The sequence below is a fragment of the Osmia bicornis genome, chromosome 9 (genome assembly GCF_907164935.1).
Source record: "Osmia bicornis bicornis chromosome 9, iOsmBic2.1, whole genome shotgun sequence".
In the NCBI taxonomy this organism is placed as follows: domain Eukaryota; kingdom Metazoa; phylum Arthropoda; class Insecta; order Hymenoptera; family Megachilidae; genus Osmia; species Osmia bicornis.
This window is the reverse complement of record NC_060224.1, coordinates 4,934,652-4,950,700: the sequence shown is the minus strand read 5'-3', so window position 1 is coordinate 4,950,700 and position 16,049 is coordinate 4,934,652. Positions and strand designations below refer to the sequence as shown.

The 16,049-nt window shown below is 41.5% G+C and overlaps 1 protein-coding gene across 2 annotated transcripts in view; it reads left to right on the top strand.

Moving 5' to 3' along the window:
* LOC114883124 (CUGBP Elav-like family member 4) overlaps positions 1–16,049 on the top strand; it is a 398,832-nt gene that overhangs the window by 73,746 nt on the left and 309,037 nt on the right. The window lies entirely within an intron of this gene.

Below are 16,049 nucleotides of genomic sequence, written 5' to 3'. Positions count from 1 at the left end.
TCTTCGGGAATTAGAACGTTTTGTTAGAATTTCACGCGTTCAGGAGGATGAAATGCGACTTATAATCGATCAAGCCCTCAAAGGAGTGGCAAGCGATTGGTGGGATTTAGTTTCGGGAGAGATTCGCACCTGGGATGATTTTGCGTGCGGATTCCTGTCCCAATTTTGGAGCACGACTGTGCAACGTAAAATACGAACTAACCTGGAAACGGGTTATTATCGGGATGACTCGGGAATAACGAGAGTCACGTATGCCATGCGTTTAATTGGGGATGCGAGGGACCTGACACCGCGCCGAAGCGACGATGAAATCGTCCAAGTATTGGCTCGACATTTCACCCAAGCAGTCCACGATTCGGTAACCGCGCAGAACATCACGACAGTCGATGCTTTTCTTACACTACTCGACCGATGGGACAACGGAGGAACAGTCAACCGATCGCGTGCCCAACCACACGAATGGCAACGATTTGACCGAGCAAGACCACCAATTGCTCAGCAAAATAATGCTCAGCAGAACATCGCTCCGAGAAATCCGATGTATGGAAACAGGGGATTTCCCCAACGCGACAACTCCGGACCCAGGGAAGGGCCACGAGACCAACCAAGGCAACCACCAATGGCTCAAGACACTCGACCAAGACGGGATCAGACACCAGTAAGGGTCAGAATTTCTGAGGTGACTCCCGAAATTCAACCGGAAGTCACCGAGCAACCCGATGAAATCTCGGAAGAATCGGGAAACGAACAATGAGCGTTCCTGTAAATGAACTGGACTCCTCCCCGACGAAAGTTCAAGGAACCTCCTCTAAAACAGAGAAGGGGAAAATCACCACATTGTTCCCAGATCTGCGTGAAGAACTAGCAGCAAGCGACCCCGGCGTGAAGAAAGACCATAAAATCGTCACTGGTCAAAGTCCTGAAGTGAAAATCTTCATTCAGGATATCCCAGTGAATGCACTCGTGGACACCGGTAGTATGGTTACGGTAATGTCGGAAGCATGGTTCGATCAACATCTGTTCCAGTTAAATAAATGTCCATCACTACCGATCAGCAGCAGCTTTGTCATAGGAGCAACAGGATCGAAATCGGCTCGCCTCAAGAAGCAGATCCTTGCCACGATCCGATTTAAAAACACCCAATTCCTTGTTCCCATGATCATTGTTCCAAATTTAATCCATGATGTCATCCTTGGAATCGACACATTAAGAGCTATAAAATCCAAAATTGACCTTGAAGAAGATCTGTTGAAGGTTATCATCAGAGAAAAAGAAGAGCAAATCACAATGGCTCCGTGTGATGAAGACGAAGCACCTAATCTTGACGTCAATCGACTAACAAGTCCGCAAACAATTGCTCAATCTGATGCGATATCAATCAGAGAAAGAATAAGGCAGAAAATCGCCTCTTGCAATATTCCAACAATGCGACAGGAACAATTGGTGGACGTGTTAGCAAAACACCCTGACATCTGGAGAGAGAATCCAGGCCGCGTTGGATGCTACCAACATGAATTAATCGTCAACGAGGATGTACCCTTTGTACAACGAACGTATCCAATTCCGATGAAATACCTTGAACACGCGGATGAAGAAATCAAGAAGATGCTCGAATATAACATCATTCAGCCTTCTAACAGTCCGTACATTAATCCGCTGGTTCCGGTTATTAAGAAAAACGGAAGCATCAGACTGTGTTTGGATGCGCGCATGCTGAATCGAACATTGCTGGGTGATCATGAAATGTCAGAGACAATCGACGCGATATTCCAACGTTTTCCAAAAATCGCGTATGTATCAAGTATTGACTTGATCAATAGTTTTTGGCAGGTTCCTCTCACCCCCAATTCGCGCAAATACACAGCCTTTTTATACCGCGGCCAATGTTACGAGTTCGTAGTCACTCCGTTTGGCTTGAAAACAAGTAGCGCGAGTCTCGTTCGTGCCCTAAGATTGGTATTGGTAGGAATGGAGTCGTTTATCATAAATTTTATCGATGATATCTTGTGTGTTTCATCCTCTTTTGACGAGCATGTCAAACATCTGGCAAGATTGTGTAAGCGTCTTCATGAACACAACCTCACTATCAACCTCGACAAATGTCAGTTTCTAGCTCGTGAAACCACGTTTCTTGGACACATATTATCCGCAGATGGAATCCGACAGGACCCACAAAAGCTCTCGTGCATTCGAGACTTTCCACCGCCTCGTAATGTTAAACAGCTTCGTGGTTTTCTGGGATTGATAAATTTTTATAGCAAATTTGCTGAACACCACGCGGAAATAATTACACCCTTATTAGGACTATTAAAGAAAGGCGCTCGATGGGAATGGTCACAAAAAATGGAAGAAGCTTTTCAACAAGCTAAAGAGGTATTTTGCGAAACAGTAGTTCTTCAATTTCCCGATCCAAAACGCGATTATTACTTATCGACAGATGCTAGTTTCTCTGCTCTGGGAGCTGTTTTGGCTCAGAAAGATGACCAGGGCAATCTTAGACCGATCTCATTCGCTAGTAGGACTTTAAAAGGTGCGGAATTAGCGTATTTTACAACAGAGAAAGAATTACTCGCGATTGTTTGGGCATTAAATAAATTTAAGACCTATTTATACGGGGCACACATCATCTTGACTACCGATCATCATGCTCTGACTTTTTTGATGAGCAGTCGTTTCCTAAACCAACGTCTCACGCGATGGATTCTATCGATACAAGACTATTCTATGGAAGTCCAACATTGTCCTGGAAAGGACAATATCCCGGCCGATTGTATGAGCAGATTAGATCAATCAGCTCCGGATACAGAATCACGCCACGAAAAACGAATTCCGATTTTGGCCGCTTTGGCCAGGGATTTGTCTAAAGAATTGTTAGAATTCTTTAACAACATACCAGCGTTTCAGGCGAAAGATCCGAAGCTTGCTCAAATCATACGAATGGTCAATGAAAACTCCGACAAAGTCCTCGAAAAATACCGCATCGCGAATGGAATTTTATTTCATAAAAATCGTACGCAAAAATGGAACTGCGTCGTTCCAAGTAATAAAATATCGTTGTTGATTCGAGAGATACATGAAGTCTATGCCCATCCTGGCAGCGACAAGTGTATCAAATTAATCTCTGAAAGATTCTATTTTCCAAAATTAGCGAGAACCATCCGTAAATACATCTCCACGTGTGACCACTGTCAACGGGTAAAAATCCCTACACAGGCAATTCACGCGGATATGCAGACGATTATTCCACACGCTCCGTTAGAATTGGTTTCCCTTGATTTTTATGGACCCTTGCCGACCGCGAGAGGGGGGTATAAATATCTGGCGGTGTTTGAAGACGTATTCACAAAATATGTCAAATTATACCCGCTACGGCGAGCAACAGCGAATGCGACAATCAATCGGATAGTAAAAGAACTAATCCCGGAGTGCGGAAAGCCGCATCGTATAATAACGGATCATGGGACGCAATTCACATCAAAACGGTGGGGGGACGCGTTAAAAGAGTTAGAAATTCGACACACGCTATCGTCAATAAGGCACCCCCAAAGTAACCCCGTAGAAAGGGTGAACCGCGAGATAGGGCGCATGTTTCGAACGTTAATTAAAAACAAACATTCCACCTGGTTAAAATGGGTAAAAACGATCGAGACGTGTTGCAACGAATTGCACCACGACAGTACGGGATTCACTCCGTTTGAATTGATGAAGAAGAAGCCGCCCAATCGACCATGGGAAAAATGGTTCGCCACTGACCCCATACCAGATGACCAGGGGACTCACCACCATACCAAGCTACAACTCGCTCGTGGCAAGATGACACAAAAAGCTGCGAAACGAATGGAACGCGCAAATCGCGGACGCGTCGCATATCCGTTCAAAGAAAATGACCTCGTACTTATCAAGGCAAACCCGGTATCCAATGCCGCGGATCGAGAGATCGCAAAATTCTTCCATCTGTTTGAAGGGCCCTATAAAATCACAAAAATCAAAGGACCGGCAACATATGAATTGCGTCACCCGGAAACGGGAGAGGTAAAGGGCACATTCCACGCATCAAATTTGCGACCATACCGGCATCCCTTCCAGGAGGCGGCAGCCACCCAAGATCGATCTGGAGGGGAGAATATCGATCTCGCCTGATGACTGCGCAGAAGATCAAGGATCGAATATCCTGAAGTGGGGAGAGGCCCCCCCTGATGTAATCACGCGTCAGCACCATCGATCAGTCTCAATTTATCGATCATGGAGTCAACAGCTAGGCCTCACAGTACCTCACAAGGCACGCAAGCTTACGCGTTTTGGTTAATGCATAGCAAGCCAACACAAACAGGGATCGACCTCAGTTATAAAGAGGTTAAGGAGCCGCAGCTCCGCACAATTGAACCCAAGGCCTGGGTCAGGGTTAAGATGGGCGCAGCCAGGCGTGGCCGTCACACCCAAGTCACTGCCCGCAAAGTGGATGGCAGGACGCAAACCCCACGGAAGGGCATCAAAAAGATCAGTGGGCAGCAGAGGTCAACCCGGCGCAGACGCCGCGCCAGACCGCAAATCACAATGAGGGATGCAACGACCACGTACGACCCACCAAACACGGAAGCAACGGCAGACGAGAGGGACGTGAGTCCACTGTTGGCCGCGGCAATGACCGAGACGACGGAGTCGGTCATCACAACAGAGGCCGTGACGGAAGCCGCCGTCACATACGAAGCGGTGAATGAAGCCGCGGACACCATGAATGACCTGAGACAGCCCACCCCGGCAAACGACCACGAGTGGGAAACGTTGTCCAGCGACGGCTGGATCCTCCCAGAGATCCCCGAACCGGATGACCAGGACGATGGGGAAGCTCCACTGGAAGATCTGATCCAGGTGCCGGTGTTAAACAACCACGATCCCCTGGGGCTCCTCCAGTTAACGGAGGCAATGTTAGACGCGATGGAGGAGGAGTGACCGGGTCAGGACAAAAAAGAAAAAAAAAAAAAAAACAAAGTGACAGTTTATTTTTTTGTTCGGTTTGAAGATCAAACAGAGAAAGTGATTTTCTTTTAATGTTTACTCAAGTGATTCTATTCATTTATAAGTTATTTTGAGAACAAGACTGTTTCGTTTTTTTTTATTATTATTATAGATATTTTTCTTTTATTTTCTGGTTTGGTTAATTTATAATTTATACATAGTTTCTTAGGCATAAGCGTGTGAATGAGGTATGTGTATGAGTGATAATGACGAGTTTCTAGGTTTTCTTTTGTTCATATATGACATAGGCTGATGCCAAAGATCTATAATTTTTTTTTGGAACAAGCGATCCCATATATATATTTTTCTTTTTTTTTCTTGTGGAATCACAATTTCATTTTTAGTTGGCGTTTTGGTGTGAATGGGTGTGTGTGTCGCGTTCATTAGTACCTACCAACGCTCTTGATCCGAGAGGGGGGTATATGTAACCGTACATTCGTACAGGTACATAGTATAAAACAAGTAGTATAGATTTTTCTTGGGAGATCGGAACTATAGCGATGGTATGTGCTATCCCTACTTATTTTTCTAAGTGGAGCGCGTGCGCGGATCCCCTCCTTCGAACGCCGGATCGAAGGAGCTCAGTGTCGATCCATCGATCGACACTCTGGTCCCAAACGACAAGCAGAACGGACGCTTTCACCTACGGCTCTCTTCCAAGAGACAACCGTCTAAAGATTGCGATCCAGCAAGTCGTGACTAGAGCCCGAGCTTGGACACCTCCCTTTCATTAAGTAGTGGCCTTCTATCTTGGGACTCAGCACCCTCGAAAGATCGCCCTACACAGGCATATCCAAGACGACGTTGACTCCTAGGGAAACCTAGTCGAGCCATCCCCGTTTTGCTTGTGTTCTGGCAATTTTACATTGCAATTTGGAGGGCCGTGATCTCGCTCTTGGCAGTCTTAATTTCTTCCTTGAGTACGCTTCGTACTCCAGGAAGAACGTTGACGGATTCCGGCAAATCCACGGTTATCGGATTCTCTTAAATACACGTATTTCAGTCTGCAAAGGAGTCGAGGGTCGGGACTTAGTGCGCGACTTTCTCATCCTTTGATTGTGACTGAAATCGTGAAGTCAGTGCCCCTGTCGATCTGAGGTTCGCAGGTGAAAACCTCGCTGAACCGGAAGTATCCTCGGAATCCACTGGCTCGCCATTCTGCGATTTAAGAGACGCGTAAAAGTTAATATTTCGCTGCACGGTTAATAAATTCAAACGTTCCTCTCTTGCCTACGCGCTCCACGATCACGCGACCTTCGTGCGTCGTGATTTCGGTACATGTTTCCGAAACAAATCGAGCGAACAATAACTCGTCCTTGGCGAAAGACGTTTGAATCGTAGACGACCAACGAAATTTTGTAACCGTTGTGTATATATTACTTTACGCATTCCGAGCAGGGTCACGATTTTGCGTTCGGATACTTTGCGTTATTCTTTTCATATATTTTCTCATATTTCTTAAAATGCGTTATTCAACCAGTCATTTTTCCGTATAAATGAAGACTGAGTTTTTTGAGTCGCGTTAAAGTCGCTCGACTGGTTGAGATTTTTCTTTACGTTATATTTTCCTATATTACTTTATATTCTATTATAATTATTCCGTAAGATTTAAATGCGTTATTCAACCAGTCATTTTTCCGTATTAAAAGAAGACTGAGTTTTTGGGTCGCGTTAAAGTCGCTCGACTGGTTGAAATCTTTTCTTTTGCGTTACCATTTTTTTTTATTACACTTTCGATTCGTGTGAATCCGATCTGCGTGCTTATTGACGATCAATCTAGTCAAGTTCGTTGTATATTATATTTACATAATCTGCGCGTCTATTGAACATCTATTAGATGAGAATTGCGTTCCGTTGATTGTTGAACGCGTAAACTGCCATAATATTTGCGGTGCTACTACCATTCTGTGATCGGCTATTTTGCCATACTTCAATCACCATCTTTCTGAATAAATCGATATTTTCTTTTTTACACCGCAAAACTACGTCTCGTTACTGACTTCACCGTTCCTTCTGCCTTCGCGAACGCGCAGCGAACGCGAACCACTCCTTGAGACGCGTAGGGGAAATCGTACGCCCGTACTACTCGCGGTATCTTCTCCTTCGCATAAGTAGCGAAAGACCTAAACGTTACAAGTGTTACAAGGATGTGAATGATTTGTATATCGTGTAACTGCATTGTTGTAACTTTGCAATCGCATTGGAACAAGTACACATGCATATTCCATTAACTGCGATGTAAAGTACAGTAGCGTATCACGGTATCTACTGAAAGTGTCATTAAGTTCTGCAATTATTATGGAGATTTCGGAATAATCGAAAGAAAATACTCCGAAATGAGAAACTCGGTTACATCGTCAGAATTCCCATCAGAATTTTACTTACCGTAATTTTCTGTCTGCCTCCGACGAAATTGTTGCGGTTCGCGGGGTTTCAATTGAAAAAAAAAAGAGAGAGAAAAGAAATTTTTTCAAATGCAATTCTTCTTCAAAAAACGAACCTCGAATTCAGTGCTTTCGCGAAACGCGGAGAATTATACGGCGCGCCGCGAGATGAAAAAGAATAATAAAAGTCAGCTGCGTCCTTAATTGAAAAACCACTTTTCCCTGGACGGATCTGCTAACACTTCGCTTTTAACGGCTCTGCTTCCGTTTGAATCCACGATGATTAATCGACGCGTCCGAAATCGTTTCAACGGCGATGATCGGTTGGTTTATTTTAAAGAGCCGACGCATACATACACCTGTTAACGATGAATTGGGCGGTAGCAATTAAAGGGTTGAAAGGTCCACGAGTGCGGTAACGTGATGTAATATAATTCGTAGGCACGGCTCCCTCTGTAGTACCTTCAAAGCATTCACCGGGACCAACTTCAATTCCATCTCAATCCGCTTACCTTCCCGCGTCGAGCTGGTCCATTCGTATTCCAAAAGTAAAAGGGGATGAAGTATTGTCGGATGGGAAAGGCTATGAGGATCGTGTAATTGGTAGGCTTGCGTGATCGATTTTGCTCGATGAAAGTTCCGTTCTTCCTATCAACCATGGTATTAAAAGGTACACTGACCTAAATGAAACTATCTCGAGTTTTAGGTAAAGTGGATGAAACATTGAAACTTTGCATATTACAGAAAATGTAATTTGTCAATTGGTGTAGAAACGTAAATTATTATTACCGCGATGGTTTCCGGTGACTTGCACTATAGAATAATTGAAAACAATTTTTAGTAACATTGGAATTATATTAATTAGACAAGGTAACGAGTGGAAAATTTTAATTGAAAAATGAAATAAACTGTGTTCTGAATAATTGCAATTATAGAGTGACCCACCGCACATCACCGTTTTTTCTGTGATATCAAGTGAAAAAAACCGTGTATGGTCAGACATACTGTAATTGCAATTATTCAGAATACCATCCTTCAATTTTTCAATTTAAGCGTTCTCTTTGATACTTCATAAATATTCATTTTATGAAGATTGCAATTATAATTTGTATAATTCTTTTAATTCGTGACACTAAGTTTTGTTGTACATTTAATTGTTGTTTAATTTGTAACGAAAAATTTACTCGTTGCACGATATTTAATTCTATGCAGCTTTAAATTATAAAGCTTGGTCGGCGTTAATGGAAGCTGATTTTTCCTCGTGTCTACGTTTTTACTTTAGCAAACATCCGTGTAAGATTATCTTTAAATGCTAGCTATTTCACCATTCCGTTTGAACTTTAAGATAAATGGTCTATACTGAGCGGAGGGCTTCCTAAGTAATTCCACGTGTCCACAGGAAGTCACGTTTTCTCGTATAAGAGATAATGTACACAGAAGCTTATCGAGCCATTTACACGTTTATATTTCTGAAATTTGTTTAACTGAATTGATGTGTATACATCATAGTTCGAATTAATTTCTTCATTCATAATTTTTTAGTTGCAGGATTAATTGTGAAAGATGGAAAACTTCAAAATTTTTGCAATTAACTTAAATTTTAATAAAAGTATTATTTGTGAAAAGAAAATTAATTGTAAATTTTCACTAATATTTGTAACGTGTCATTTTTCTATGATTTTCTGTGAAAATTATTTATTTCAAATATTGTGGAAATACTGTTTCAAAAGTATCAAATATCAAGCTGGTTTTTGCAGCTTTTCCTCTTTATGCTGATTCCTATTTCACTCTTTCGTATATGTTTACCATTATACGCACGTATCGTACACGATATCACGATTTACATTACACACTTCAATTGTCAAGTTTCCTCTCATGCGTTCCCGTTGGGAAACTGTCTTTGATCTACATCGTGGTTAGTCAAGTACGTCATTGTCGTCTCTCGTCCATTTTTGAAGTGACGTGACTCCTGTTTCAAATGCAATGCGATCTTTTGACAATGGTTTCGAAAAAACTGTGCAATTCGAGAAATGGAAAGAGTAGATTATGCTGGTAATCAGACACGGTTTTATTTGCACTTTGTTAGAATACGCAGCATATAATATTTCTATATCGTACAAAAAAAAGAAATAAATTTCAATTCAATGATGAATAATTTTGCTTCTGCATAAAAGGTGATTATTATTTGATGTTTTGGTTGTTTGTACTTTTTCGAAGAAGAGGTTTTATAAAATACACAGAATATTTTACTAATTAGTGTACATAATTATATCTCCTTTTCATTTCAAAGACTTTCCTAATTAATAAGTAGCAAGGGATTTTAAATGATAATGCTAATTATCTTTGATTTATTATTTATACAATTTCTATTCAAAAGGATTTCAAGAAGAATATACTGGAAATGAAATACAGCAAATAGAAAAAGAAAATGCATGCAGTAGAATAGTCTATATATGGTCAGACATATTGTGGAATCAGTGTCATTGATAAAAATAATCAATATTCAAGATATTCAATCATCAATGATCAATTCTAAGAAATGTATATTCAAAGAAATGTAAAATTATTATTAATAGTTTCACCCTTAGTCTCATGAATATCCTGCAAATGACGTCTATCAAGTCACTCTAGTCGTAAACTATATACATCCAATCGTATGGATGGCAACTTGCCGAAGAGTTTCGTAACAAGATTACGGGGAAATTACTAATTACATTAAACGATCAGTACGCTCGAAGTTCGGTTACACAAGCAAGGCGTAGATGAAGCATGGTTTAACAAATTTATAAATAAAATGGCAGACCCCTTTTCGAAATCCTCGATCTGGCCGCGACACGCGGAAGCAACATTCGCCAATTAATTACCAAAGCACACAAAACACGGTATAAGCGATTCGCGTTAACAAACTGAAGGCTTACATAATTTAGCAACAATTAATGCAAAGTCACGTTGTAGAGGGTGGAGTTTCTCGCGGAGTAACAGGGATGCCGTTAACTGGAGACAACTGTCACCCGTTTTCGTTTAGGGGAGGCTTAAAATTAGCGCTGCTTATGCGCATTCCACTGTGTAATCGATTTCTGCGTTATCTTCTGAAATAAAATTACGAATCGACCACTGGAACATTTGCGATTAAATGTTCTTGCGGGATAATAGCTGGTTAAACGTTGCTTTCAACAATGTTCTACTTTGCCTAACTTGTTAACTTGTATAAACAATGCATATAGGGTGGACGATATAAAGAGTTGTAAATTATTTAGGTTAGCTATTACAAACTCGAAACTGTTATAGAATTTTGCTTGATACTTTATCGGTCGATGAGGGCTTTTATGTGATAAATGAGATACTGCTTCCAGGCTTCCCAAGAGGCAAAGGGTACTCTCCCTCTTTTTCTCTTATTTTATTACACTGAAATAGCATGTAAATTTTCGTACGTTTGAGTGGGCTTTTAATGAGAAACATAATTTATCTGAATATATTTTCATATTTTGAATTGAAAATACAGTAGAAAAATTGTTTCAACGCTGATTATTTATAATTTTATAATTTCGATTTCTTCTTCCATATCCAACTGGTGCTTGGAATTCAGTTAATTAATTATTGCTATTGGCTTCAATTTTCACAATTGGATAGTTGATTATTTCTTCCTGCACATTGTTGATTTAATCTTATTAATTATTCTATTTATTATTATGTCCCCCAAAATTGCTGTAATTAATATGTGATGCTTAGTCGATTAACAAATTAGAATTACAAATGAAATTTCGGTGTTCAATGTAGTGTATTTCAAATGTATAGTATCATGATTTCATTACATTATCATACTGTATTTTAATCAACCCCGAAATCGAACGAAATGACGAGAGACAATATAATGATTGAATCATAATGCATTACCCATTGCATTTTTTACGAATGCAACAAGTATTTATTTTATCATTTTGAAATAAGTAATCGCAATTGCATGAAACGATGATACATTCGTTTATTTTGTCCCCTTCAACCATTAATAACTATCAAATAGTTCAAAGCAATTTCACGTCGGAAACAATCGATTCTATAATGACGTAGTTGCATGTATTTACGCGATTGCATCGAGTTTCAGTTAAACACTTAAAGAGGGGGGAGGCATAGGAAATTGCAGATAATCAGGATCGATTTTTAATGATACGCGTAGCAAAGGGTGTACGCGGCACGCAAAAGGGTCGCACAACACTTTCCCAGATAGATGATCGATATATCTGTAGGTGTGTTATCGTTTCTGACAACTACTTCCCTACCTTGATCGTCCCTGCACCCCTTGATTCTCCTCCAACCACTGTTTCCTATCCTCCCTCCTTCGTCGGTCTCCTACTTTCCGCTTTATATTTTCTCTCCCTCCAGCTATTTCTTTCTCCTTCTTTCTCTTCTTTCGACGCGGCTCGTTTCGTCTCTGTTTTTTCTTCCTCCCTCTTGTCTCTCTTTTTCTCTCTGCACGCGCTCCCCGTGTATGTGTGCGTGTGCCTCTCCTTTTCCCTTGTTCCCTGTCTCTGTCTCTCTCCCGGCAGCTTTGAGCGCCACCCTACGTTTCCATAGCGATAGGTAAATGGAATCCGTGGTAAAGCCGTTGCCATGGCGATTCGCTCCACAGCCTCACCTCGGCTCACCTTACCTCACCTCGTCACCGTGCTTTCATCTCTCATCCCGCTTGCTCCTTCGACCTGATCAAAACGGGGCTGAAGACTCGTAGGCATCGTCTTCGCAGCACCGTATATGAACAGAGCGTGCCTTCGGCTTCTTATTCTCCTTTTCACCGATTTTCTTTCTCTCCTTGCGCAAGCCTCGTTTCCCGTTTCCTCGAGCCGCTTCGTTACCTCTGGCTCTTCCTCGCGATTCCTCTTCGCTCCTTTTTTCCTACCTTCCCTTCCTCAGACAGTTAGACGCCGTTCTAACGACGCTGCGTACTCACCCGGAAGAAACAACGGGTAGAACTTTATTCTACCGCCGCGACGACCATCCTTTCTTCCACCGAGCAAAGGGCTGGGGGAGATAAACAACGACGATGTAAACGCGCCGCTCCTTTTCACTTCTGCCTCACGTCGAACCTATTACGGCGCCGTCTCATGAAAGAGACATGAACCGATCGTTCCATGGTGGTGGTGGTGGTGGTGGTGACGGTGGCCGGAAGGGCGGATGAGAGCGCACGGTCTCGTGTCACGTGTGTTGACACGAGTACGTTCAACGTGTCCCCGATGGATCGAGCTTTAACGATTCGTTAGATTAAACTAACGCTTGATAAATCACGCTCGGACGGCACTTTCTGAAATTCCAGCCAATCTTCCGAACGCGATAGCTGTCGGGCACACGGCCGCGCATCTGTAATGGGGATTTGTACCGGTCACCCGGAACCAAATTTCAGAATTACTTGAAGGGAATACTTTGATGGACGCGGATAAACCCGAACGATGGATGTTTGAACGTTTAAGGGCACTTTTGCGTCGGGAAAAGGGATTATATCGAGAACTGTTTAACACTTTTTTCGACACCATCGGTTGTTAACGAAAAATCGATTAACAGATTGAACTATAATTAAGTTGAAATGATAAAAATTAGGTGTATTTTAATTAAAGAAAAATGAGAGTAAGGGTTACACCTCTTGAAATCTAGGCACTATTAATTTACAAAGTGATCATTTGTTAACACTTTGACTGTCACAGTGGTAAAGAACATCTATAGTCAGACGTAGTTAGAATAATATAGAATCCGTCCTCTTTTATCAATTATTCAGTGTCCATTGTTCAAACTGGCAAAATTTAACAGGAAAAAGAAAGTATTAATATCGAATACAAGATTTTAGTCGCGAATCATCAGAAATCTTAATTAACCCAATGACCAGGTCGCGCGAATGGTAAACGGTTTGTCACGCTTAAACGAGGCGCATAGATCGCGATGTTTTTCTCTTTCTCCGGTAATTAACTGCTTTTAACGAGGTAGTTCAGTGGTCCGTAAGTAAGAATACGGCAAGTTAGCAGTTGCAACAGCTGTTTGTAGGATGAACGGAGAGGGGAACGAGGGGAGAGGGTGGTAACTGGAGCCGCGACGTGTCTAGTTCGGTACGTAGCTGGTACATCATGTCGAAGTTAGACTACAGGAATTAGTTGTGCGCAGCTCCCTAACGACATGACGTATACCGCAGCCAATTAGGAGTTTGAGTCGATAAATTACGCGTTTCTCGAGATACGATTATACGCCGGTGACAGTGTTAATTGCCAATTCCAGGCCCCGAATCTGCTACGCCGTGTATCGTGGCCGTGGAGGCAGCGTAACGGAAATCTTCCAACGGAAACAACGTAACAACGATTTAACGTAGCGAGCAAGAGCAAGGATTCGCGACAAGATCGTTAAGAAGTTTACCCGTTGCAAATAACTTGTCACCCGCGCATCGTTTCGATGTTTCGAGCTTCGAGACGAGGCTAGACAATCGCTTTACGGAAACATGGCTGGTGCTACGAAATGATTTGTCCATTGAAGAGCTTTCGAACGTTTAGACGATTAAAACTTGACGCTACTATTGCTCGCAAGACGTTTTCCTCGCATTGCTCTGTAGACAGGATTTTCTTAACGACATCCTGGCCGGGGACACTGTGAAAGTTTCCGGAATACCGTACTTCCGGCTAATTTTCAGGAAAGACAGGTTGCCAGTGCTTCGGCACTCTGTATAATTCATAGGCGGTATTCGGTTCGGTGGCATGCGCCCTCTATGTTGCCCTCAGCAACTTTACTCATTACCAATAATTTGATTTGGAACTCCATTAACCATTAAACGGTGCCTGAACGACAGAGCGGATACCCGTGCAATTTCATCGTCATTCGCTCGAATAGCTTAAACTTCTTTAATGGCTGGAGACCGGCACTATCGGCACACTCCAGCGAGAAAGATCGATTCGTACGGTTACGAACTGACGGGAAAAATTCAGGGTCAGAAATAGATTTTTGTTTCACTTTTTTTTAAATTATTTTCAAATCATAATTAACCCTAGGGTAATAGGGTTCGTAATTGCTCATCCCCATAATTTGTATTTTAAAAATTCTTATATTTCTACGTAATAAGAAAATAATCGACATTTCAAGCTTGCAAATTAATATTTTTTTTAAAATAGGTCCATACTTATAATGTTGACCACAGTATTTTTATAGGATAATTGATTGCACTATAGAAAATTCACAATTAATTTTTGTTTGTTACTATCTTTAGCTCAAGAACTTGTCTTCATCCATATTTTTACGATTTCACTATACTCTTCTTTAATTCTTGCATCGTCTAATCTTAGGAAGGATGAAGAAGCTTAACGTTCACAGAAGCGTTTCCTACGATACACGTTGTATCGTTAATTAGAGAGTGGTAAAAACTGCGGTTTCAAAGATAATTCACCTTGGCTGACCTTAATGTAAAGGAAACAATGCGTAATAATGTCCGGCACAATTAGAGAGTGCACTTTTCAGCAAACATAAGAATTTAATGTAGCGAGGATAAACCGCTTTGAGAAAAAAATTGAGACCCGTTCTCGCGGAAATTCGAAGGGCTGCGAACGGCGGATAAAAATATCGAGTTTCCTCTTTTATGAGGATAAAATGTTTAACAACAATTTACGTTCGTACGTATCGGTTTAAACACTTTCAAAGCTTTTTATCGCAATCCAAATGTCGCGGGTCATTGTAAGAAATGTTAATATTTTATTAATAATTTTCAGTAGATTAAGAAACTAATCGACAGAATTAAAAAATTTGTAGTTCTCAATACAGAACGAATTTAACAATCATTATCTATTTAGTCTTCGAAGCAGAAACTAGCAGGTTATACTACAACGCAAGTTCGAAACATCCTAGATATTTATTATCATCGGTTATTCCTCTTATCCTTGAACATCATAAGACGATTACAGGACCCTGCACGTGTGTCTGATCCTGTCAAACTCGGTATATACCTGTAAGCCGCTTAGCCTCATTATCGACGTAGAATTATAATTAATCTACCCTTCGCGCTTCGCTCTCGCCAATCAAATGTCACATAAGTAACTATTGCAATGATTTACAAATTTATAACAACGTACCTAACTAAAATGATAAATTTGTGATTTTTTTTTATCGCTTCATCAATGTTTGTTGGATACAGGAAATTTAGAGAAACTTGTTAAGGATCACTCGATATTCGCGAAACAGAAAAGTTCTCATCGTCGTTGATTTTCAAACGAACGAGCGACGTCAACGAGAAAGCGTATTATGATGTAAATTTGTTGCAACTAATTTGCCAGGCTGTCGGGTTCGCCGCAGTACAATTACTCCATTAAAATTTAACGTTGGTCTTCATTAAGACAACTTGAAGGACTGCAAAGTGACACGGTAGGTAAAGCGGGCGGAACTTTGATCGTCTTCAAGTAGCGCACGAAAGAGGCAGGGAAACTGAACGGGCTACACGCGCTAATCAAAACGTTAATGAGCTGTCGAGCCGTGATTAACATCTCACTTTTACGTCTACCATCTTCTTCCGCCACTTAACCCGACTGGCCGCCTTCCTTTCGAGCCAAGGCTCCTTTCTTCCTCTCGATTTCTCATCGGTAGCCGTTCACCGGCAATAATTTTCACCGGTTCTTACACGGTAAACGAAAATTGGAT